This window comes from Rattus norvegicus, chromosome 2 (genome assembly GCF_036323735.1).
Source record: "Rattus norvegicus strain BN/NHsdMcwi chromosome 2, GRCr8, whole genome shotgun sequence".
NCBI classification, from domain to species: Eukaryota; Metazoa; Chordata; class Mammalia; order Rodentia; family Muridae; genus Rattus; species Rattus norvegicus.
In genome coordinates, this window is record NC_086020.1 from 106,071,220 (window position 1) to 106,098,894 (window position 27,675).

At 39.8% G+C, this 27,675-nt stretch overlaps 1 long non-coding RNA gene across 9 annotated transcripts; it reads right to left on the minus strand.

Annotated features, from left to right (window-relative positions):
* Window positions 1-443: 443 nt before the first annotated feature.
* On the minus strand, window positions 444-26,728 carry LOC120100783 (uncharacterized). Of its 9 annotated transcripts, XR_010064197.1 has the most exons (6): window positions 26,380-26,728; window positions 9,640-9,679; window positions 8,459-8,575; window positions 4,632-8,352; window positions 3,752-3,786; window positions 444-627 (listed from the first exon to the last, which is right to left on the minus strand). It is a non-coding gene; the product is annotated as an uncharacterized LOC120100783 (long non-coding RNA). The 9 variants fall into 9 exon arrangements; XR_010064193.1 differs by having other exon boundaries at window positions 444-3,786; XR_010064194.1 differs by having other exon boundaries at window positions 3,752-8,352.
* Window positions 26,729-27,675: the final 947 nt, after the last annotated feature.

Consider the following 27,675-nt stretch of genomic DNA (forward strand, 5'->3'; position numbering starts at 1 on the left):
TCTGTGACACTAATACGACTATGTTCTTTGTCCATGTTCAACTGGGTCTACAGCTATACCTTCTTCTCTCGTTTCAGAATACCATATAAGAAACTATATTTATGCAAACTTGTGATTATTTTTATTGATGTCATTTTCACTCTAAGTCACAAGTATTTTGAAAGCAGACTATCTCTGATTTCTCAGTATTGTCTCTGCTAGAAGTTACATTGGTTTTCCACGTTATAGGGAATAATATAACTTCACTATTAGAGGGCCTGCACCTCCTCAAACTGTAGGACAATGACCCAGAATGCAGGATCATACTGGACCAACACTCCTACCCCTCCACTGCCACTTCTCCCTCCATTTGCAGATGATCCATTTCTGCCTCAGAAATTTGGAGTTTCTGATTTGCAATAGCACTTCAAAGGTGGTAACACCACCACAGAGAAAGAGAGAACAACTTTTGACAAGCTTTTATTATTGTGTGCAATGTTTGGAACATTTCATGATTTAAACAACAAAGTTTAGAAAAGATATCCTTGTGCAAACATTGGAGTGATGTCCCTCTGGGCACAGCAGAGGCCAGTCCAAATCCATCTCATCAGCTCAAGGAGGCTCCCTGGCCGGGTCTAAGTGTCAACTCTGAAAAGGAATGCGTAGCAATCATCTTGTGAAGAGGCTTGATACTTTAAGAAGCTTTGCTGTGGGCTAGAGAGATGACTCCGTGTACTGTAAAGTGCTCTCTGTGTGTCCCAAACTGTTTCTCTGCTGTTCCGTTCTGTTTTTCTGATCAAAAATCAACTTAGGGAAGGAAAGGGTTTATTTCATCTGTTCAGGTCATGATCCACCGTGGAGAGAGGTCAGGGAAGTAACCAGGAAGTAGGAACTGAAGCAGAGGCCATGGGGAGACCTCTGCTTACTGGCATGCTTTTTATGATTTGCTCAGTTTGTTTTCTTGTATAACCCAAGCCCATCTGCCCAAAGATGACTCTGTCTACCGTTAGGTAGGCTCTTATCCACCAATCATTAATCAAGAAAATGCTACACAAAAATGAAGAAAAGCCAATCTGACAATTCTTCAATTGAGAATCACTTCCCGGGTGATCCAAGTTTATATTAACTTGACAAAAATTAACAAGCACACTACACAAATACATGAGGACCTGAGTTTGATCCCCAGAACCCAATGTAAAAAGTCCAGAATGAAGGCAAGAAAAGATTGCTCAGTGGTCAAGAGTGTTCAATCCTTTTGTGAAGCACAATGGTTCCATTCACTGAAGCTCACACTTAACCTGTAGCTTCAATTCCAGGTGATCCAATGCCCCTTTTTGTCCCCACCACCACCACCCAAGTGCACCCTTAGGCACACACATACACATCAAATAAAATAAATAAAGTCTAAAATCTCAGAAAGGTTGAACACTTATAATCTCAGCATTGGGAAGGCAGAGACAAGAGAAGGTACCTGGAACTCATTAGCCAGCCATCCTAGCCCACTTCGCAAACCCCAGGCAGTGAGAGACCCTGTCTCCAAAAACAAGGTGATGACTCCTAAGAAACTATACGTGGGGTTGGCTTCTGGCCTATACACATGCAAACAAACACATACATGTATACACACAAATATCCACACAGAGTTTTGCTTTAGGTTTTAAATTTTAAAATCCTATCCCTGAAAATGATAGTTTTAGAAAGTTGAACTTTTTTGGCAATGTTTGGATCAAAAGTGAAAGTCTGTCCAGAGTAGAATTGTGGCCTTTGAAGCGACCTCAGAAAACCACCTTTTCTTTCCTGTCATATGAGATCCCAGTCAGGAGATCCCTCTGAAGCAGGCGTCCCTGAACTTGACACTGAATCTTCCAAGGCCTTGAGCCTAGTCTTTTCCACCACTAGCATGTGAGAGAAACCGATTGTCCTACAGTTTATGTGGGTGTGTAGCTATTGTTATTGTTGTTATAGCATCCCAAACACATCGGCAGCCCCCATGTTCTTGGAACCACATACCAAATAACACCAGATGTTTTCACATAATAACCCTTCATTTACTCACATTTACTCTAACATTTCACACCTGAAATTCTTCTCTTCTGCATTTGATGCTATTTATAGTGTTGGTGTTTTTATTTATGTGCTACATCTCACTTTATTATTGCATGTCTTCTTGTTTGCTACCTTCCCTTCTGGGGAGAATAATTCTATAAAAACTGAATCTTAGTTTCTTTTCTTCAACAACAGCTCAAGTTCCCCATTCAGTGATCTCCTCACTAACATACATTATTATTCTTGTGGCTTTCTTTAACTATTCAGACAGTGTTGTGGGTTGGTTCTAAAGTTATTTGTGTTAATTTGACTACAAAAATCACACGGGAATCTTCACATCTGCCTGTAAGACACTGAGGGTCCCTGCTCCCAGTTGGCTCTAATTGACAAATAAAGTTGCTGGCTGCCAACTGCTAAGCAGGGAAACAACAAAGGCAGGATTTTAGATTTCCTGGGAAGAGACCACAAGGAGCTTTTAGAATCACCAAGCCACAGAAGCAGAAACATCAAACCTGAGAGCTATAGGAGAGAAAACAGACAAAAATGTAAGAATTGGGGAAGAATAATCCCAGAGGCCATTCCGCCGACTGGGTCTGGGGTAGCAGAAATGAAATATAGATTTTAGTAAGTAATAATTCAGGAATATCAGAGGGGAAGTGTTAGCAACACAGAGATTTGAAAGTACCCAGCCATTGCTTTGTTTTAGGCATGTTAAAATAGAAGACTGTGTGTGTGTGTGTGTGTGTGTGTGTGTGTGTGTGTGTGTGTGTGTGTTGTCTTTCTGAAATCCAGAGCATTTTGGCGGGTGGCAAGAAGCATGTGCACATCCATCAAAAGAGTGTAGAGAGGATTAACTGACTACCACGTCAAGACACTACAGTAAGAGTCTATCATTTTCTAGCCAAATCCCATCAGACTTACAGACAAATTTGCAACAGAGCTTCTGCATACAGAGACTAAGGGCAATAGGAAGTCTTGATTCTAATTGAAGCAGATACATTACTGTCTCAACAGTTACACCTAGGAAAGGAGTTATTAGTGACCAGTTATTGAAACCTCCAACTTTGAGGTTACACTTTGGCCTTTAATGTAAACAAGATCAAGGTCACAGAAGGGGTTGGGGATTTAGCTCAGTGGTAGAGCACTTGCCTAGCGAGCACAAGGCCCTGGGTTCGGTCCCCAGCTCCGGAAAAAAAAAAAAAAAAAGGTCACAGAAATAACTCCCTACACACACACACACACACACACACACACACACAAGCTCAAGACCCACTCTTAATGCCTCCCTCTCCCACTGCTTTCTCTGGAAGGCCCAGTCTTTTCTTCATTCTACCCTTATCTCAAGCACAGTATCTCTCTCCCTGTTACAACCAATATTTTCTTTAGCATATAATATCCCCAGATTACCTCTATCCTAAAAGTCATTGATCATGGACTATTCCATATGTTTCCTTTCACAAACCTGGGATTTTACCTGTTTGTGTTCAATCCCAAGTCAACTATCGGCAAGAGGTACTAAGACGTTAGCAACGCCAGAGTAGGTCCGAATTTTGTGGGCCTGAGGCTGATTTTTGTTGTTGTTCTCTTTGGGCAGTCTTTAAAATAAAGAGTTCAACTAATAAATGAGTTGTACTTGACTAGGTTTGGGATCACCTAGGAGACACACTTCTGGGAATGTCTGTGAGGGAGTTTTGAAAAAAGTTTGAACTAAGGAAGAAGTACACACCTTTGGGTAGCACCATCCTTTAGGCTGGGATCCCTCTACATTTAAAACAAAAAGGAAGAAAAAGGTCACTTGAAATCCAGCATTCAACATTCTCCCAACTTTCTACCTGGAGATGTAGTGGGGCCAGCCTACCACCTATGATCTTGTCATATACCATTGGATTATACCCTTAAGCCATATTGCAAAAGAGATCCTTATTTGTTAATTTGTTTCTTGTTCTATATTTGGTTAAAACAAGGAAGAAGGTAATTAAATACAAGATGTGAAAGTAAATATTTACATATAGGAAAATTACAATGAATTATCTACTTCTCAGAAATAAATTATCTATAAATATCAGAAAACATACAAGAATGTTTTATTTGCCAACCTCAGGATCTTGCACAATTTCGTCTACATTTATCTAGCTGTTTTTAGTTTACTTCTTTATTTATTCAGTTTCTTTTTCAATTCTGCATATTTCTAGCCTATTACAGACTTCATGATTGAAAGTATTTTGGTAGGATTTATTTTGTCACTATTGGAAACCACTAAACCAGTTTCTTTCCTATACAGGTTAAAAGAATTCAGAACCTTTCAAGTTAACTAATCTTAGATCATGTTTGTACTGGCACAACCCATTGACTAGCTAGTCACTGATTGACTTCCCACGGAGGTACCTTGATAGGTTTATGTTCTTATCTATGGAGAGAATTTGCAAGCTGACTACACAGACTGACTCAAAGCAGATTAGCTACTTATAGTTTTGCATTTCTCTTGATCGAAGAATTTTCCCCATACTGAACCCTGATTGTATTTCAAACATTTTCTATTTTAATATCCAGAATATTTCAAATGCTGGGTATGTTAATTATCAAACTTGACAAAAATCTATTATTACCTAATATGGAAGTCTCATGCCTGTGAAGTTTATCTTGACCCATCTTCATTATGCCATTCCCTGGGGTCATTCTGGGCTGTCAAAAGAGGTGTCAGCAGCAACATGTATTGATTCTTCTCAGACTCTGGGTTTCAAAACACCAATGGACATTTGATGTCGTTGCTGGATAAGTTGGCCAGTGGGTAGTGAGAGTAACTCAGCTATTCGTTAACCAGATGCAAATAATATTTTCTTAAATCTCTAACTCTAGGCTGGAGTTTGAAAGCCAAGCAAGAATTTGACTTTCTACACAGGTGAGCCTGAGTAAGAAAAACTGTTTTTGCCTGCCAATCAAATACCATATACACAGAAGTTTTAAATTTGGTGTAAATATATGAAGGCTTTACAGAGTATGCCCTAGGGCCTCAGAATGGTCTAAATGCATCAGGGAGTCAGGAACAAGAGTGAAGCCTGCTGCTCTGTGATAAATCTGCCTCCCAGTCCTTATGTGAGAGTAATAACCATTCAAGAAAATTGTTCAACCTGGTGTGTACCCTCCACTTCCATTTGAGTTTTTTCTTTTCCTTTCCTCAGAGTTACCCTATGCTTTTAATTTTCTCTGGGGCATTTACTATGTTTTGACTTGTATATTTGTAGTAGTAATTAACATTTTTTACATAATGACTTTAACCAATGGCTTCACATGTGAGGTAAGTACTCTGCCATTGAGTCCTATCTCAACCATCTTTTTTTTTTTAAAGATTTATTTATTTATTATATATAAGTACACTGTAGCTGTCTTCAGACACACCAGAAGAGGGCATTGGAACTCTTTACAGATGGTTGTGAGCCACCATGTGGTTGCTGGGAATTGAACTCATAACCTCTGGAAGAGCAGTCGGGTGCTCTTAACCGCTGAGCCATCTCTCCAGCCCCCTCAACCATCTTTTAAACTTTTGTTTTGAGGTAGAGTCTCACTAGATTGACTAGACTCTATCTACATGTGTGCTGCACAGCCCAGGCTGGCCTTCAGCATTAGTCATTCTGCCTCAGCCTTGTGAGTAGATGGCGTTATGACCCCAGCTGAGAAGCCCCACCATTGAAGCATACACACCCACTGCCAAGCATTTCCATCACCTCAGTTAATTCTCACAACCGTCACATTAGTTGTGCCTACTAAGTCAGTTTGTTTGTTTGTTTGTTTGTTTATGGTTTAAATGGAAAACCAGGGTCTCAGGAAAACAAATAAAATTTTTCTCAAGGTCAAATAACTATCAAAGCCACAATTTAGATGTAGCTGTTTCACTAAAATTACCAATAGTTAATAATAGTAACTAACTAACAACTATAGTCACCTGGCCATTTGCTCTGCATAGCTTAGAGTTCACCCTGTTACTATATTTCCTTGCAAGAAGGAGGGGGACTACAGTATGTAAGATGCTCACTACCACTCTGAAACCTCTTTGCTCACAGAGGAACCAACATGATACATAGACATTTCATTCCAGAACCACCCATGTATGTATGTTTTTTTTTTTTCCGGAGCTGGGGACCGAACCCAGGGCCTTGCGCTTCCTAGGCAAGCGCTCTACCACTGAGCTAAATCCCCAACCCTGCCATGTATGTATGTATGTATGTATGTATGTATGTATGTGACATAAGCCACCTCTCTCTCTCTCTCTCTCTCTCTCTCTCTCTCTCTCTCCCCCATCCATATGTGTATGTGTGTGTGTGTGTGTGTGTGTGTGTGTGTGTGTGTGTGTGTGTGTTCTTCTGGCTACTTCATCTTCAATGTCTTTTCCTTTCTACTCTACAGTAGCCTTTAAAAATATTTTTATTTATTTTAAGAGTATTTTGCTTATGTGTCTGTAAGTATACAGCCCATAGAGATCAGAATAGAGCATCAAGGACCCTTCTGGAACTGGACTTATAGACAGTGGTAAGCCATCATGTGGGCTTTGGAATGCCAACCCAGCTACTTTGCAATACCAATGTGTGTGCTCTTAACTAGAAAGCCTTCAGTCTAGCTTCTAACCGTTTGAAAGCATGAACCAGTTCTTTTTGCTTTTAATCTCTATTCTGTCACAATGTCACATACATATTCTTCCCCCTCCCTTTCAACCCTATTTATTCTAACAAACCTCCCTTCCTATATCCATGTCTTTCGATGGCATAAGCATATAATGACATAGCACACAGTGGATACACTACTGAGGAACATGCCTTTCCTCTCTCAGCATCCATTACTTGTTGAGAGCTGCTGGGAGTAGGGGAGATTTGTCCCCCATGTATGATAAAACTTTGGTGGGCAGGTTAATTCTTATCTATTTTTTCCACAATAAATCTTCCCAATGAAAATGAAGGGAGGTTCCTAGTCTTATTGCAATTTGATATGCCAGGTTTTGTTGATATCCCAAGGAAGACTGCTATTTTCTGTAGAAAAAATGGATGCTGAGGGATGAACTGGGGAGTGGGAATTGGGGGAGGAGAGAAGGGAAACTGCAGTCAGGAAGGAATATATGAGAGGATAAAAAAATACATAGATCATTTTAAAGATTTAGTGCGTGTGTGTGTGTGTGTGTAAGTATATGATTTTATATATATATATATATATATATATATATATATATATATATATATATATATATATATATATGCAGGTACCCATGGGCATTAGATCTCCTGAAACTAAAGTTATGAATGGCTATGAGGCATCTAACATAGATCTAATATCGAGTCCTCTGAAGTAACCACTTAACTATGCCACCAGTACTTAAATAATTGTCAGTTAGAAAATTCAAACTTAGAGAAAAATTGCAAGTGTGATATAGATTCCTAACAATCTCCGAGTAATTTATATATGTGCTGTCTTAACAGCTCTTCTGACAGTTTAGTGTGAATTTCCTTCAAACAGGAATGTCATTTAGCACAGCCATAATAAACCTATCAAAACCAGAAAATTAACATTGACACATCATCATCCCTTACCCTCAGCCTCCATCCAGGCTGCAGCAACCACTTCACAGAAGATGCAAGGTTGGCCAACAATGTCATAGTATCCTGAAATGCTTTCTCTGGTCGTTTTCAACCATCTTGACCTTGATATTTTGAAAACATAGGGCCAGTTATCTGCACTCTGTCCCCAAATTGAGCCTACTTGGTTTTACATTGCTATGGGATTGAACGCCCACCTTTTCTAGGAGGTTTTGTGCATCTTCCCAGCCCTGGCAGCTGCTTTTTGTTGTGTTTCCTTGGAGTTAAGTCTGTAATTGGGCTAAGATACTGCCTGCCAGACCTTTCCAAATGCTAAGCTTGTTTTCTTCTTAACACACAAATATGTTATGAGAACTACTTCTCTCACATTATGTAAATATCATTTCAGATCTTCACCCACTTAATTTTCATCCATAGATATTTCTCAGTTTAATTATTACCACCATTGCTGCCGATGACTGATTTATCTAATGAATTATTCCTTCCATCTTTATGAACTAGCATCTAATTCCCACATCTGACATAGTCGTGTGTTTGTAGTATTTATTCAATGATTTATCATTCTGTAGTAATTATTATTGTGAAGATCAAGGTCTTCATACTTCTCTGGGTCCACTCTTTGTCTTCGGAGTTCCTTTATTCTTTGACTTCTTCCTTCTACTTTGAGATAGTAAGTTCTTTTGGCTATCCTGTACTTTCCTTGTTCCAGCTCCTCTGAAACTCATGGCAATATCATAACTATGGAGCCCTGTTTTAGAAAAAAAAATCAAGTTATCTGCTTCCAATATATATCAACACAGAATAAACATTCCTATTCTACAATCGAGGAGCAGGAAGATAAAAGGAGATCAGACCACAACTCAGGAGGGCAAACAGCAAACCCCACAATTCTGACTGGCTTCTGCACTGTTCTTTCCCTCCGGCCTGCAGCACACATCCTTCTCTTAGCGGGCTCCACTCTGCACCTGCCACTAAAGACAGAGTTAAAATGTCAACTCACACATGAGGCTGACTGTTCAATCTAGATTATTTTGTAATAGACCTATAAGGTCTCAACCACACCTTATGTAGTCCACCTTCTTCCACCCAAGGAGGCAGGTAAGTTAAGACAATCAACTCTAACCTCACAGGGTCGATGCTTTTTTGAAAGGCTGTTTTGTTGAAGATAACTGACTGCTCAAAAAAAATCATTTTAACTTCCAACTGAGGACCAAAGTACCAAAACAAGTTCCTAACCAGATTACATTTGGCCACCAGAAAAGTTTTCTGATGTTACTTATGAGCATTTCTAAATTTATAAAACAGAGTGAGTAACTTTATGTATGTGTTAGCACTTTCATGCTCATTAAGATGGTAAATTCTATTCTCAAAGATGGCTGTATTATATATGCCAGAAAGTTTAGTTACTTATGGACTACAATGGCCCTAGTTCTCTTTGTATGGACTGTATTAGTTCTGCCTAGTCCATATTCAAAGATTTCTATTACTATACAAAATATTATTTTATGATTATAATAATCCATATATAATATTTTAAATAAAGAAACCTATAAAGAAAAAAATCAAAATTCCATATATGTTTGTCAGAAAACAATAACAACTTATTTCTCTTAATTTTTCTCTTCGTGCATTTTCATGTTGTGTATTGTTCTTAAAACTTTACAGGGGCTGCAGAGATGGCTCAGCAGTTAAGAACACAGACTGTTCTTCCAGAGGTTCTAAGTTCAATTCCCAGTTACCACATGGAGGCTCACAACCATCTGTAATGGGTTCTGATGCCCTCTACTGGTGTGTCAGAAGACAGTGACAGTGTACTCATATACATCAAAATAAATAAGTGAATAAATAAATAAATGCTTTTTTAAAAACTTGTAATCATAATATAATCTTTGTTTTTTTTCCTTTTTTTCTCATTATATCAGTATCACTTCCTATGACATCAAACTTGGTAAATAATGTTACTAGACAATATTCCATGAATTATACCCTAATTTGCTTTTATATTCACTGTTTAAAAGAATAACATAATAAATACCTTTGCACAGAAAGCTCTCTCCACAACTTTGGATGCATTCCTAGAAGGGAAATTATTATGTTAAAAGGTATAGGCCTTTTTGCATAACGTTGACTAGCATTATTAATTGCATTTAAATTGTTCCAGTTTATACATTACCTAAGAGGTTATACAAATCTCCTTGCTATAATTTCTTATACTTTTTTTTCTAAGCTGCTTACCTAAAAATTATATTTCATTTTACATTTGACTGTTCTCAAGGCTTGATGTTTTACATATTTAATTTCCCATACTTGTATATAACTGTATGCTTCATGTTTCCTCATGTTTCTTGCATTTCTTTGACTGATAGAATATTTAAATTATTTCAAATATATTTCATATGTCAATAGCATTTCACACATTTACATACATATAGTCCTTGACATGTTTTCAATACTATCAATTTTTCTTTTGCTATTAATTTTTCTGTAGTCAACTCTGGAGAGTTTTGTCATGTTTTAGAGCTCACCGAGGGCTTCTTGTTTTTTCATATCACCATAGATTTTGTTGAACAGAATTGTCTACCAAGAAGCTCAGTATAGCCGTGTAGCAGACATTAAAGCCTGCTGTTCTGGGAGCTGAGCAGCCTCTCTCCACCAATCTCTTTCTGGAACTTCTGTCAAGCAGTGACTTATAAAGAAGTATTCTTCTGAACTTAGCCACTTGTAACCACAATAAGTGGAGCTCTGAACTGACCTGAAGCTTTTTGAGAGCTATGTCTATGTCAAAACATAACCTTACCTCCCAGATATAGAACTAAAGTGTATCAAGAGCACCTCAATGGTCTAACAGTCTTCTGGGGTACAAGTTCATGCTGCCAAGCAGTGTTTGGTTGAGTTAAGTATAAATAAAGGGGAACATATGTGTCACATTTCTTCAAAATAAGTAAAAATATGAAATGAAAAAGTGCTTAGCCAAATAGACATAGGAGCAATAGGAAGGGAAAATAAGTTTAGTTCAAGCCTAAAACCTAACTCATTGATCAGCTATATATCTGATCCCCAAATAAGTTGAGTTGTGCTAGCCCCAGTATGAATCCTGGGAGTAGTTAGGGATTCAAAGCACCTTTCTCTTCAACCTACATTCCAGCCCCTCTGTGGAAATACTTTTTAGAGAAAAGATTAAGACACATACTTTATATTTTATTTTAGTAAATTACTACAAAATATTAAGAATTGGGGCTAAAGAGATAGATCAGCAATTAAGATCATGCCTTGGTCTTCTAGAGGACACAAGTAGAGTTCCGAGCACCTATGTCAGGCAGCTCACAATTGCTTCCATCCAGCTCCAGAGGATCTGATGCCCTCTTTGGGCCTCTATAGACTTTTACATTCAAGTTCCCATACACACACTTACACACAAATAAAAATAAATACTTTTTTAAGTGGGGCAAAAGAATAATTAAAATTCACATCCCGCCAATTGAGTTCTACACTCCCACCCCCATGCTAGGCCTTCCCAAATATGGACAAGAAAGACACTAGAAACACAGAATTACCTTCAAGGCAATGGAGCTCACCCTAGCCCAAATTGCCATCTATCCACAGTGAAATCTGTCAGTTGTAGCTGTTTATGAATCTATTTGACCCTATAAGCATGACTGCATTTCTTATGATCACTTTGGCAAAAGAGACAAATAGTCCCTAAAGGTAATTAAGAAACATGGTATGGTATAATATGAACAAAAAAGGGACTTTAGAGCCCAGTAATGGTAAATCAAACCCTGCTAATGTTGCTGTATGACTTGAATATGTCATAATATCTTTTTGCTTATATCTATATCTTGATAGACAGACAGATGATAGGTAGGAAAATAGATAGATGGATGGATAGATCACTAATATATCTCGATAACTGTAAGGTGGTGGAGGGTCATCTGTGGTATTAAATGTGTTGGTGTTAAGGACAGAGTAACTGAAGAAATAAACGTAAAAATATATGTTATCTAGAACTGTACTTAGCATATGGTTGCTCATGAGGCTTCCTCATGATTTTTTAAGTTAGATACAAAAGGGCTATAAATAGAAGTGGTAAAGGGAAGGGGAACTATGTTTTTGGTAGATGAGTGATGCTGTGGGCTGTTTAGCCTTCATTTTATTTTTCACTTTATTAACCTACATTCTTCACTGTGATATCAACCATAGTTTCAAGAAACAAAATTCTCAAAAGTAAAGTTGTCTAAATCTTTAAATTTACAATTGTTACCTGAAATTACTTAATTCAACTAAAATCTCTTGTTAAGCTACAACTAAGGAGTAAACAGAAAACTGATGAATATTATCTAGAAGTACGTGTGTGTGTGTGTGTGTGTGTGTGTGTGTGTGTGTGTGTGAACCTGCTTTCAGAATGGAACACACATAAGAGTGAGAGTCATAGATGGAGAGAATTCCAATTTAACAAAAGGATTTTTTGCCAGTTTTAAAGATATTCGCAAATATTTCCTACACAAGATTAGTCTCAGATTTGCTTTCATCAGAAAGAGCCATCAACTCAGTGTCCCTAAGGGGATCTCGTTTTGATATTGGCTTAGGAAACACCATACTTTCCCCAAACTCTTGGCTCCATCCACACAAGCAATGACAAAAGTCCACAGTGCAGAGTGATCACACAGAGGTATGTTCTTCCCCTGGGAATTTTACATTTTAAACAGTGTTTCATGGATAACCTCCATGGTTGGTCACCCTTCCCTTTCGTCATTCTGTCTTTTCCATTTAAACCATCTCACTGACCTTTAGACCTCGGACAGAAGATGTGTCCTGGAGAAGAGTTCCCTATACAACACACGGATCCTTTGAGAACCAGACATTTTCTATATCTCCATTTCCCCTTGATGGGTGTAGTTGAATAAAGGCTGCTGTCTTCTTTAGGTTTGGCTTTAAGGACTTATTTTCAAACCTGTATCATCAAATAATAAATGCTTTAAGCTGAAGTGAATGCCTAAAATGAAAACAGGGACACCTTAAGACTCTCTTTATAATCTAACCATTCCCTGGTAGACAGTATCCAGGGACTCTTGTCTGTACACAGTCGGCCTCCTAAAATAAAGAGGGATAAGGAACACGGGCTTCACTTCGTGTATGAGCTCCATCTCAGCTGATGCCTCTTCGGAAATGATTCAACACCACAGATGGACTCCACATGTGAATAGCCATGTGATGACTGACTAGCAAGATTTCAATGAAACCAGCAAACGTTTTGTTTTAGCTTAAGGATATTGGCCAGTGTAGGTTGGGGGAAAGTCTGTAGTCACAGTGAATAACTGAGATACTGAGGGGAAAGAGAAAAAAAAAATCCAGTTAAAGACCTAAACAATGAGGGTAGATTTTTAGGAACCATTAGGTCTGCATGTTTCCTGCTTCTGCTTTTGTTTGTTCTTTTTTAAAGCAAAGGAGCTTCCTGTATTTCATTAGGGGCATTCTGTCTCAGAAAGAAACCTCAGTAGAAACCACCCTGAGAGAAAGAGCTATATAGCAGCAGGATTCTAGAGGTCCATGAAATACAAAATAAAACCAAAAGAACAGAGGTGAAACTGCTGCTAAAACAGATGGCTTTACATTTTAGACTGGAGGCAAATCAGCCTAGAAACAGGGAAGTGCTACTCCGTGCTCTGAACTTTGTGCCTAGGATGGAGTTTTCAAAACAAACCAAGAGCTCCAAGACATCCAAGGCCATCACAGAAACCTCGCATTGTGATATGAAAGAAAACAGCCAGCTCAGCAGTCATCATAGTGTCCTTTAGAGAAGCCAAGAGGTGTCTGGGACACATAGAGACCTAGTGGAGAGATAACTTTGATCCCAGGCTCTTGGAGTCACAGTATACATGTAGCTGTGTTCAGGCTAAACTCTGAAATCCCAGCCTCAATTGGCAAAGCACATAGATTTCCCAGAACCCATCATAAGAAAATCATATAAAAAGGGTGCAGAATACATCCACGGAAGGTGGATACCCAACTCACTTAACTAGTCTGGCCTCCTTGGGAAAGTACTAGACAAATGAGAGCTCCTATCTCAAGCAAAACGTGGAAGGTACCCGAGGAAGGACATCCAAGTTTGTCCTTTCACCCTGCAATCACACTCACACAAGGCCATGGTGGGGGAGAGGGGGGTTAGGAAGTGGGGGATGGGGGAGACGAAGCAGGGTGGGAGGAGAAAATAGCGCCAGTGCACCAGCCCTGTGCAAAGCTGTTTCCTTATCCATCCAGAGAGAATCCTAGCCCTTCAGTCTGTCACAGAGAGCAGATGCCTCAGCATCCTCAATCATTTCTCTAGCAAGGCAAAACCTCTCGAGCTAGTGTTCTATAAGCACGGCAGACAGCTTCCATTCTGTTCCTTATCAAAACACTGCCATTCCTTTGATAACAGTTATTAAATCATCTCTCGGAACTTGGGCATCTTTAGAGAGTTGTTTGGAAGGATTTTTACAAAATGCAAGCCGCCCTGTTCTCCCTCGCCCTGTTCTCCCTCCCCCGATTCACCAAGTTCAATTAACGAGAGGAGGTATGCGGTGGGTTTTTAACAAGTTCTTCATGCCAAACTGCTTAGAGATGTACATTAGGCGACATTTTAGTAATGGGGAAAAATTATCTCACCATGACTGGACTCTCTTTCTCATCTCCAACAGAGGATTCCTATCTGTCACCCGGACAGCCAAGATTGATTTTCTAATTAAGCAGGCATTTGTACTGGCTCAGGGATCCACACAAGTCTTCTCTACTGTATCTTCCCAACATATTCCGGTTTGTATTCATTTTCCGTTCTGCTTAAAGCTCCCTAGTGTTGAGCCAGGAGGGGTCAGGAACTCTCTCTATGAAAACACCCATTAAAACCTCTGGCTGCTTTCAGAAAGAAATTTATCAGCACAGGCGAAGGAAAGAAAACATGTGATGGGAATTTCTTTGGACCGGGTTTGGCTCCCACGTGGACAGAATTTGCCTACACCAGTCCCCACACGGCCCCACCCCCACCACCCCTCCCCTCTCCCCCACCCCCCTCACCCTTACCCCGCCCCCCATCCCTCACTATCCACCCCCCACGTTCTCCACCCTCCCACACCCCCACCACCATCACTCTCCCATCCCCCACCCCACCCCACCCCTGTCTGCCCTGCTCCAGCTGGGTCTGCCCTGCTAGGGGCCTGCCAACACAGATGGCTGTAGGAAGCAGGCTGTTAGCACTTTGAAAGGCTATGTGGCACCTCAGGCGTTTTAAAAAGGTACACGAAACTTTTGTGCAGCTTTCAGTGATGAGACCAGATCGGCTTGCAGTGTGATTCAGTTTACTTAGGGGAATGATCTGGATCCATGAACAGCACAGCCCAATTCTAGCCCCAGAGTGCTGGATCATGTGGCCTCATGACCTTCTTTCCCTGGGAGACACTAGGGGATAAAACTGAAATCAGTAAGAAAAGCTTGCATCTTTTTTAGTTTGTTCTTGGTGCATCCATTACCTAATTTTTTATTTAAAAGCTCAGACTCTGCACTAATTGAACAGGCCAATCTCAATTTAAGAGTTGACCTACACCCACATGATGACAATTAACTGTTAACTCTCTTTAAAAAAAAAAAGAAAGAAAGAAAAAATTAAAAAGAAACAGGAAAGAAAAGAAGTGTAAGGAATGGCCAAGGGCAGTTTAAGGGTTGTGTAAGCTTATTAAAGGAAGAATTGTTTTAAAGATAGAGGATAGTCTTAAGGGCTGGGGGTGAGGGTTAGTTGGTACACTACTTGATTAGCATGCACAAATCCCTAGATCCCATCCTCAGCACACAGTGTGGTGGCCAAAGTCAGTAACTCAGAACTCAGGAGATAAAGGCAGGAAGATCAGAAGTTCAAGGTGACATAGGAAGTTTGAGGCCAGCAGATATACTTCAGACCCTAACCAATTAAAGGAATCAAATAAATAAAATATTCTTTCAGACGGTGTCCCTTACACTCATTGGCAGCTGCAGCTCTTCCTAGGTACTAGAAGCCAAAGTTGTCCCCATAGGCTACACAGCCCCAACATTCAGACTCAAGATTGAACTCTAAGCCCTTCCCTGAAGCCTACCCCCTTCCTGATTCTTTCTCTCCCTGGACATCTGTATCCAATTGCTAACCTTGTTCCATAAGGTACATCTCTGGTTAAGTCAGAATAATTTATTGTTTCTCACTTTGGAGGATCATCGAAATGCCTTCTTCTCTGTACATCAACCTGTCCACACTTTCACAGCCAGAGACACAGCCTTTGTATTACCTTAGGCAATCTTATTTAAATTCTATCATCTCACACTCTGAGACTCCAGTGGTTTCCAGTGACTACTACCAAGACACCAATATCCCAGGTCAACCAGCCTTTCTACACTGTTTCACACTGGAAGGCTGGTACCTTCCACAAAGATGACAAAGAGATTCTTCTCTTAAATACTTCAGCTAGGGGTTGCACTGTTTGGTTTATTGTTTTGAGGCAGGGTCTCATGTACCCTAGACTAGCTTCAAACACATTACTATGTAGTCCAGAGTGACATTGAATTTCTAATCCTTCTGCCTCCATATCTCAGGTCTGGGGCCACAGATATGCATCTATATGACTAGTTTATGAAGTGTTAGATCCCCAGGGCTTTTTGCATGCTAGTCCACTATTCTAGCAACTGAGCTCCAACCCTCATTGTGTTTTTAAATTGTCCTCTATACTTGTTTGTAGTATGTCCTCATGAAATTCAGTTTTAGCAAAAGTGCTTTTAAAATAGGTTAACAAGGACATATCAAACCCACCTTTTATATCAGATCAAATACCAGATTATTATCTGAGTATCCTTGATATCTGATCAGATTGATGCCTGAAATAGCATCTGATTGCTGGGACTGCCTTCACCAAGATTGCTTTTAAGTAGGTTCAGCCCCAGTTTTCCTCCCCTTGGTGCTGTTTTTTTTTTTTTTAGTAATCTTCTATTCTCTGATCCTCACCCTATTTCTTACCTATAAATTTCTAGTTGGGCCCATGGTTCTAGAAGTTGAGCCCTATGTATTTTTATGTTCCTGCAAAACAGATATTGCAATGGTTCATGCAGCTATGGTAATGACACCGAATGAATTTCTTCTTATCCTGTTTTACCAAGTCTCACAACATAGGCCTGTCCTTTACCTAGTCCTATAGAAATGGTGTCAGACTTGTGTCCATATACCCTGATGACTACATATCACAACTACCATTTTCTGGGTGGAACATTTAGTATCTTGGGACACAGCTCTAAAGCACAGTTCCTATCTTAGTTACTATTATGTTCCTGTAATAAAAGCAAGGTTTTGTTTGCTTGTTTGTTTGTTTCATAGTTCTAAAGGGATATATGCCACCATGGCAGAGAACAGGGCATCAGATAGGAAAGGCATGGTGGCAAGAGCAGGAGGTGAGTTTGTCACATTACATTCATAGTCAAGAACAGAGAGTAAATGGAAGGAGCCCAACTATAATGCTTCAAGAATCCCACCCAGTGACCCTCTTCTTACAGCAAGACTATGTCCTAATGATTTCACCACCTTCCCAAATAGCACAACTGTCAAGAGGTCAAGACTTCAAAGATATGAGACTGATGGAGAGATTTTACACACAAACCATAACACCCTGTATTAAAAACATTCACTCAGGTCTGACCATACTGAACTTCACTCTTCCTTCAAATGTCTACCATCCTTGTAATGTCTCTGTATACTTGTGACTCATCACCTATACCTCAGGCAGGCATCCTGGTTTTCACCATTTTGCACCAAACATACACACAGAGGCAAATATAAATACACCTATATGCAAATATATACACATATAACAAACACAGAGCTATACAAAAATGTATATACACAGACATATATACATACAAACATTCATATGATTATGCACAATATATAAACACATGTATGCAAATACATATGCACATACATATAAACAGACATAAACACGGATACATAAATATATACATATTAATGTATTTACACTATGGTCAGTTGAAGAAGAAATGTCTTCCAGAAGCTCCAGTATTCAAACACTTGTTCCCCATTTGTGGCACAGTTTTGGGAGGTTTCAGAGGTATCTTATTTCAAGAAGATGTCAACAGGAACAAGCTTTGAGAATACAAGCCTCACGCTACTTCCGGTTTGCCCGCTGCTTTGTATTTGCAATAGAGAAGGCAGGATCTCAGCTTCCTGCTCTTATCACCATGCCTGCCATGTGCTCCTATGCCTCTCCAGAGGCATAGTCCTTGATGGACTTTTATCTTTTTGGAACCAGAAATCAAAACATACTCTTTCTTTCATAGTTTCTCTGGGCAATGGTATTTTGTGGGATGTAAAACCATGACAGGAAAAGGAATGGGAGGAGACATGGGTGGAATAATGAAGTATAGACTAAACCAGCTCTGTGTCCTAGAATTTAAAACATGGGGTGTCAGTTAAGAGGAGAGTAAAGAAACACACCAGAGAACATGAGAACTTCAAGGGTAGGGCTTCGCCATCTCAAAATGTAGACTCTCTGGAACAGAGTTTTACTATTGTGGAGGAAAATAGTGAAAGACTAAAAATATCATCATTGTCAGCATGTAGAAGAATGCAAATAGATCTGTTCTTATGCCCTTGTACAAAGCTCAAATCCTAGCAGATCAAGAACCTCCACATAAAACCAGATACATGAAAACTAAGAGAAGAGAAAGTGGGGAAGAACCTTGAACACATGGGCACTGGGGAAAATTTCTGAGACGAGCACCAACAACGTATGATCTAAGATCTATAATTGACAAATGGGACCTCATAAAATGGAAAAGCTTCTGTAAGGCAAAGGACATTGGCAATAGGACAAAATGGCAATCCAGGGATTGGAAAAGGATCTTTACCAACCCTACATCCTATACAGAGCTAATATCCAAAATATACAAATAACACAAAAGCTTAGACTCCAGAGAGCCAAATAACCCTATTAAAATGGGGTACAGATATAAGCAGAGAAGTCTCAACTGAGGAATATCAAAAGGCAGAGAAGCACTTAAAGAAGTGTTCAACATCCTTACTCATCAAAGAAATGCAAATCAAAACAGACCTGAAATTCCACCTCACACCAGTCAGAATGGTTAAAATCAAAAACTCAGATGACAGCAGATGCTAGCAACGATGTGAAGAAAGAGGAACACTCCTCCTTTGCTGGTGGGATTGCAAGCTGGTACAACCGTCTGGAAATCAGTCTGACAGTTCTTCAGAAAATTGGACATAACACTACCTGAGGACCCAGCCATACTACTCTTAAGCATATACCCAAAAGATGCTCTAATATATAACAAGGACCCATGCTCCACTATGTTCATAGCAGCATTATTTATAATATCCAGAAGCTGGAAACTACCCAGATGTCTCTCAACAGAGGAATTGATAAAGAAAATGTGGTATATTTATACAATGGAGTACTATTGAGCCATTAAAAACAATGACTTTATGAAATTTGCAGGCAAATGGATGGAACTAGAAAATATCATCCTGAGTGAGGGGATGCAGTCACAAAAGAACACAAATGATATGTACGAACTGATGAGATGTTAGGCAAAAAGCTTGAAATACCCATGATTCAATTCACAGACCATATGAAGCTTAAAAAGAAAGAAGACCAAAATGTGAATGCTCCAGTTCTACTTAGAAGAGGGAACAAAATAATCATGGGAGGTGGAAGGTAGAGGATGAGAAGGACTTGGGAGGAAGAGAGAAGGGGCAGGAGAAAGGGGGCAGGATCAGGTATCAAATGAGATGGCAGAGAAGTATAGAGGGTCAGGAAATTGAATAGAGGTATGTGGCAATGGGGGATGGGGAACTGGGGATAGCCACCAGAAGGTCCCAGAAGCCAGGAAAGCAAGAGGCTCCCCGGAACTAACAGGATTGACATTAGCTGAAATACCCAACAAAGGAGGGAAGGGAAAACCTGTAGAGACCATATCCAGAGATTAGGCATGGTCCCGCTTGAAGAATGGGGTCACTCACCCATCTCCAAAATTTTAACTCAGAATTTTTCCTGTCTAAAGAAAATACAGGGACAAAGAATGGAGCAGTGACTGAAGGAAAGGCTATCCAGAGACTGCCCCACCTGCAGATCCGTTCCATATGCAGACACCAAACCTAGACACTATTGCTGATGCCAAGAAGTGCTTGCTGACAGGAGCCTGATATGGATGTCTTCTGAGAGGCTCTGTCAGACCCTGACCAATACAGATGTGTATGCTTGCTGTCAACAAATGAACTGAGCACAGGGACCCCAATGGAGGAGTTAGGGGAAGGACTGAAGGAGTTGAAGATGTTTGCAACCCCATCGAAAGAAAAACAATATCAACGACCAGACCTTCCAGAGCTCCCAGGGGCTACACCACCAACCAGAATTATACCCATGGCTCCAGATGCACATGTAACATAGAATGGCCTTTTCTATCATCGACCAGAATGGAGTCCCTTGGTCCTGTGAAGGCTCAATGCTTTACTCTTGAGGGATGCTAGGGCTGCGGGGCAGAAGTGCATGGGTGTGTGGGGGAGCACCCTCATAGAAGGAGAGGGAGGGGGATTGGTTACAGGGCCTGTGAAGGGGAAACCAGGAGAGGGAATAACATTTGAAATGTAAATAAATAAAATATCCAATAATAAAAGTACATTAAAAATATGCTACTTTTGGTTGATTAAAAAAATGATGTGCAGAATCCATAAGGAAGACCAGGAAGAAACTAGAGTTAGACTGAAGCTCTGTTTTGGGAAAGGGACAGCTACTAGTGATAATTGAAAACAACCAAGAAAACCATTCACAGTACTGATGGGGTCCTTTTCACACACCCAGTGGTAAACCATAACAACGCCATAGAAAAGGGTCCTGCAGATAATGAGAAATGTTGGACTGGTCTTTCAAAACACTATTTGTTGTTGTGGAGAGCAAAAACACCCAACTGACATGTACAAAAGCCAGAATGTCCTTTCCCAAATGCCAAGTCATATTCCTGTGATAACTTTATTTTTCTTTAAAATATCTCAGGTATGAGGATGATCCTAGGAGCTTGCTGGACCTGGATCGCTGACATCCTCAGCACGGTCGTTTGATTTCTGAGTCTCCATCGCATCTACAGAGGAATGTTGGCACAGTTAATTAGACAGGAAGTTAATTAGAATCTAGGTCTTCCACTATTTCTCCTTTCCTTCAGCAGTTCCTTGGGTTCCTGAAAGTTCTGCTTAAAGGAAAGCTTTGCATTCAGAGTTTATGTCATGTGACTCATTGGGACAGGACCACATGGCTTTCATCTACCAGAGTTTGTAGATTGGAAATTACTGGGGCTTAATGACAGGTATTACTTGTGTCTTGTCCACTCGTTTCTCAGTGTTACATTCTGTCACTTCAGGTAAAATGGAAAAGAAAAAAAAAAGGGTGAGATAAGCAATGAGTGCTGAACAGAGCCCTTCGGAGAAGAGTCTGGAGACTAGAGTCATGCCAGGGTAAATGGATGGGAGGAAGAATCGCTATCTTGTATACTCATTGTAACGTTTCCAGTAGGGCTCTGATTATGTATGTCTCATACAATGCAATGAAATAAAGACAGTTTCTGGAATCTTCCTTTTTCTAGTTGGAGTTCTTGGAATTGCAGATTCCTCATCTGTAAAAGGAAACTAACACACCTCTCTTCTGGTAGTTGTAGGATAGAAAAGACCAGTATTAAAAACCACTCTCATGGTCCATGTCTATAGCTTTTATGAGGACAAATAAAATGGACATGCCCAAGATTGAAGGGGTATTCTCAGTACTCAAGTTTTCCAGCCAGGATATAAAAGAGAGAAGGACAGAAGTTGCCACCAAACTCAGCTGCCAGATAGCCAGATTCATTTGCTGACTCTTCTGGAAGTGAAACTTCAGTCTGGCACCTGACAAAATGAGTCAGTTTGCATGAAGAGAAGAATCTATTATTGGTATCTTCAACACCATTAAAAGAGTAGGCCATGCAGCCAACTGGAGACCATTCAGAACTAACTGAATTCTTGGAGCAAGGACATGGCTTTTGCAAGATTTCAACCTGTTTAAAATAGATGGCTTTAGAGGTCAGCTTAAAATACGCCCCAAGTCTGTGTCTGTTTCTGTCCAAAGGCAACTTAGGGACAAGTGTCCCAAACCATTTTTAGAGACAGATAGCGCTAGGTGCAGGCACTGTTTCCCTGTGGACAAGGCATCCTTTGCTAGTATTTCTATTTTCACCAGGCTTCCCAGTTTGTAGCAAGAGAAGGCTGGAACCATGGAACAATCAGCAGGATTTATCTAGGGTAATGAGCTGAGCAGGTGGCTCATATGTGTAATGCCAGCATTTGAGGGGCTGAAGAAGTTAAAATCACAATGAAGTTAAGGGAAGCTTCTTAGGGAGTTCAAGGTCAACCTGGGCTATATAGTGACTTTCAGGCCAGGCTGAGCTATAGTGTCAAAACCAAACCAAAGAACCGTCAGTGAAAGAAGCAAAAATTGGAGAGTAAGGATGCCTTAGCCCACATTTCTGATATGGATTCTAATTTTGTCTGAAATTCCTCTACTCCAAGCCTGTCAGTTTTCAAAGAAAATAATAAATGGTGAAATAAATACATAGCCCTTAAAGCCACTGAAATTTATAAGGGTCCCCAAAATGACATTTTTAATGGAGCTTGCTAGGACCTGTCATCTCTGTCTCCCAGGAGGTCCTACCACCTGCTGCCTCTACTGAAACAAGCTAGCAGATAGCCCATTTCATAAAGCAGGGCTGGAAAGATGAAGTGGAGGCTGCAAGCACCAGAGGCACTGAGGCTTCCTGAGGTCCAAGATTCTCCAGGATCTCTTTGTCTTCCACAGCTCTCAGAAGGATTTGTAGGGCAGATTTTCCCCTGCTTCACCCACTAGTTTTGCAAGTTGGAACTTGAGGGATGAAGAGGTGGGAAGGGAGAAGGCCCTGGATGCCATTCCCAGAAACTAAGCAAAAGGAAGGGAGATGGGCTTTGCAAGGCTTGGCTTATACTATGTTACTACGTGCCGAAGTCCAGGTAAGAAAGGGCGCTTACTCTTCTGTGATAAGACATGATTTTCTGTATAACTTTATTTTTAAACACTTGGGTTTTTAACCTGTTCTGCCACAGGCCTAGTTTCTTTTTTCATTATATATATTTGAGACAGGGTCTCACTCTGTAGCTCTAGTTGTCCTGGAACTCACTGTAGATGAGGCTGTCTTCAAACCCGAAGAGACTTGCCTACCTCTGCCACCCAAGTGCTGGGATTAAAGATGTCTATCACCAAGCCCAGCTAGACCTAGTTTCTTCAACTGTGAGTCACAACCCCATAGAGAGTCACATAATTCAATGAAGAGTGATCTCAAAGAATTTGAGACATGTGAACGGTCTGTAACTACACTACCGCCAAAAATTAGTTCAAAAGCAACTGTTTTCTAACTTCCAGGTGTTTCTGGCAATGTCTCCCAGGCAGTGTCCAGTGCCTTCACTGCGGCCTTGGTTCTGGACACACAAGGCACTCACTTCACAGGATGCATGCCAATACAGCATACAACAGTGAATGTTGCCCTAATCCCCTGCCCCAGATTAGTGGCTGTTGTATACTATTTATTTGAAACCAATTGTATCTGCAATCACAGAAAACAAGACCATTAATATTTTCTCACTGTTGGCCTCACATAATCATATTGCTATATTTAATTGTATTAGATTTTTTGGCTTTAAAAACTGCTGTTTGAGTTTCTGACTAGCGATTCACAAAAGGAAAAACAAACAAACAAACAAGAGAAAGGTCTTTCTGTGAATTTTGGCTTGATTCTAAACAATGCTTAAAATGCTCCTAAAACATGCAACATTTTGACTATAAAATCCAAAGGTACATCAACTCTGAAAAACATTGAAGATGTTCTTGTCCTGCAGTATCAGAAATTCAATCAACATCTCATTCTTTACATAAAAGTAAACACATGTCTCCCCTGATATGCAAATTTACTTCATTCTCTTAAAAGTGGAAAAATTATAGGCTTAGAAAAATTGTTTTAAAATAAACCTATCATAATTTATTACTAATAAATGTTTAATCCATACCAATTCTATCTGTATATAGGCACAGATTTGAGAAAAAAAATGAGGTTTTGTAAGTCATTTCAAGTGGGGAAGATTTCAGAAGGCCTTCTCTAGTGTAAAATGTTCAGGAGCACACAGCTAAGTATTTCTCCTTAATGAACACCCATGTTGAAAACATAAAGATTTGTTCATGGCAATCTCTCTTTAGCTTCAAAAAACCTAAGCACTCAAAAAATTAGTTTACACGAAACCCTCCTGCTTCTCTTGCTCTAGTAAAATACAATGATGTTAGTAATAATGGTTTCAGATGCTGTCTTTGGGACAAAGAAACACTCTGGATAGGAGAATTTTCAAGCATTGAAAAGACAGGAAAATATGTCTGGAGGTCAGCTCCTAGCACTTCTCTTTGGAAGTACACAACCATACAGGTCAATCAGCTCCAGGGAATCAGATGAGGGCTTCTAGCTTCTACCCACCCCTGTACTCATATGCCTTTATTCACATAGAGACATGCTCATATATATAAGTGAAAACATGAAAGGAATCTTGAACAATTGTTCTGTAAAAACTAGGTGCTCATGTTTGCCCATAATTCATTTTAAAATAATGCTTGGGAGGGGACCTGAACCAAGCTAACAAGACTTTTCTTATATTTGAAATATTTTATTTGACCAAAATAAATAGTAGTTCTTCAGAGAAAACTTACCTTAATGACTCAAGCCTAAACTAATTTTTTGCTTACAGTTTTTAATCTCACATTTAATTAGTATGGTGTTAATTACATATAACATAAGTTTTTTCTTGTTTTTTATATGAGTTTGTTTTCAAAACTAGAGAGTAAGCTTTTTGACTCTTGATATATATATATTTTTTTCTGTATACTTATAGAACCCTTTTTGTGTTGAAAGCCATCTGTAAATAATTTCTGAGTGAAGAGTTCTGAACTGGGGTGTCTCTGGTATAAGATGTTACCCCAATTATTAAAGTCAGTATATGAATATAGAATCACCTGGACATGTATTAAATTAACTTTGGGGATCTTTCAAACTAGCTCCATTCTTTGTGTTAGATGTCTACATTGAAAAAAGGAGGAAGGGGAGGGCAATACTTTTGTACTCAAGAGCTCAGAATTCTAGGCCTAAAGACAGAGGATACAAATTATAGTGAAAAACTGAGCTTTTAAATAGTTTCAGCCAGACCTGTTATATCGTTGGTGGCTACATTTAGCTTATAATGTTACCACTACTTTCTGAGACTGCACCATGCTAACCTTGATCAGACCCAGTATTTCCCAAATTTTTTCCAATAGGCTTTATTTACCCAGAACCTTCTAACACAGGTTGTTTTGCAGGCATTTAAATTCACCTGCTGTGTACCAATACAAATTAATTCTGCATATGGAGAAAGTTTTTTTAAGAGAACATATGTGAAAAGTACTGTCAACTGTAATGGTATTAGTTGGCAACTTGACACAATTTAATGTCACCTTGGAAACGGACCTCTGAGTGTACCTGTTAGGGATTGTCTTGATACTTTATACTTCTGGAGATGTGGGAAAACCCATTTTAATTGTTGCCAAAAACAATTGCTTGCACAAAGAATCCTGGAGTATAAAATAAGGAAAGAAAGCTGAGCACCAGCATACATTCATCCCTCGCCACTTTCTAATTGTGCAGGTAGCGAGACAGTGGCTATAATGCCCTACCTCATTATATGTCATAGCATCGTGAACTGTGACCCAGGAAAAACTCTTCTCCTTTAAGTTATTTTCTTGGGGCACTTTATCAGAGCAAAAAGAGAAGAAATCAAGATAATATCTTTGTACGGATCCAATCTATTACATTAATAATATGTATTCCAGTGATAATAAGACCTGGATTCCTATTTTTGCCTAAAATAATGACGAAACTGAGCAAGAAGCTCTCAGAAAAAGATGCTGACTCCTGAGACATGGGGATGGAAGAGTTGAGGCCTGGAGTGCCCAATTAATTTCCTGGAGAATATTCTAGACTGCGGTACAGAGAAAGGGACTCAGCATTCCAGTCAGACATCTAAGCACAGAAAGTGGAGGTTTGCGATGATTAATCTTCATCATTAACTTGGAAGAATTTGGAATCATCTAAGAGACACACCTTTAGGCCTGCTATTGAGGGAACCAACGTCATTCCCTTGGCTGGGTGCCGGACTGAAAAGCAGACAAAACAAGATGCAGACCAGCACCCATTTCTTTCTGCTTTCTGGTTGTGGATAGAGTGAGAATAGCCCCCTCAAACTTCTGGCGTGATAGCTGGATTTCTTCAAACTGTGAGCCAAATAAACCTTTCCCTCATTAGGTTGCTGTTCTCAAGCATTTTGTCACAGTAACAAAAAAGTAACCCATTCAAGGTAGGAGTGCAGAAAGGCTAATATTTCTCCTGTTCAAAGAATAGAGAGACATTGGCAGAGACAGACAGAGACAGAGACAAAGACAGAGACAGACAGAGAGTAGAGGTAGAGACAGAGAAACAAAGAGATAGAAAGACGGGTGGCATAGAGACAAAGACAGGGACAGACACACAGATCTTCAGGATTTGCGAGGATCCTCCCTAACTATTCAGTTAGGTACTAGTGAGTGTATAAATGAAAAAGTAAACGAGAGAATTTGAAGGAACAGAGCTCAGGACTCACCCAGAACCAGTGATAGTGACTATTCTCCACAGCCAGGGAAAAACCTCTCCAAGCTCACAGTTTCTACCTTAGAGCATGGGCACACAGACCATGGCTACTAGCCAGACTGAGCCTGCCAACAACTTTTACAAAGTTGGATGGAATACAGCTGCACCCATTTATTTTTATGTGACTACTTTTGTGTCCCAGCGATAGAACTGAGTCTTAAGGCTGAGATCACATGATCCACTGTGCTAAAAATGCTTGCAGTTTGGCTCTGCTGAGAATTAAAAAAAAAAAATTGCTTACTCATCCCTAGTTTAAAGTACTAAGAAGTGTCTCTCCTCAGTTAACTTAACTCTAGATTAAATGTTTCCTTTGCCCCCTCAAATAAAGCATGGTTTTAAACCAAATCCAAGATGACCAAATTATTTTCAAGTATCATCATTATGATTTGAAGTAAATCATAAGAATGTCTATTATAAAAATACCAATGTATACACGTTGAATTAAAAAAAATAAATCTTAAAGCAATCGTTTTACCATTTAGTTCCAGACAACATAAACACCACAATATATGGTGCTGAATCAAAAGTTATCCTGGGTTCTGGGAAATTGGCTCAGGGGTAAAATACTTTCCATATAAACCTAAGGACCTGAGTTTGAATATCCAGAACTGAGAAAGTCCAGATACTATGGTAGCACACATATGTGTTCTCAGCACTGCTATCGGAGGATGGGAGATGGAGTCAATTGAATTCCATGAAGTTGGAAGACCAGCTACCCTGGTAAACACCAAAGCAATCATCAGAGGCCCTCATCTCAAAGGTGTGGACCTACATGCAAGGTTATCCTTCACCCTCCATAAACATGCTACTGCACATCCAGGGCTCCATTCCTAATTATAAGCATAAGCAGACAATACCATAAATGTACCAAATTTTTAAATATTATTCTGGACATAAAGAAGAGGAATACAGTCTGTTAAGTTGAGGAAGGAGTCCACAATCAAACTTGACTCCAAAATTATGTGATAAAACTACCGGACAAGGACTTTAAAAACGTTTTTTAAGATGTTTCTCTCTCTCTCTCTCTCTCTCTCTCTCTCTCTCTCTCTCTCTCTCTCTGTGTGTGTGTGTGTGTGTGTGTGTGTGTGTGTGTGTGTGTGTGTGTGTGTGTGTGTGTGTGTGTGTGCTGGTACTTGCGGAAGCCTGAAGAGAGTATTCAATCTACTAGAGTTGAGCTGGAGTTACAGGCAGTTGTGAGCTATCTGATACGGGTGCTGGGACCCAAACATCCCTCCCTCTGAAGAGCCCC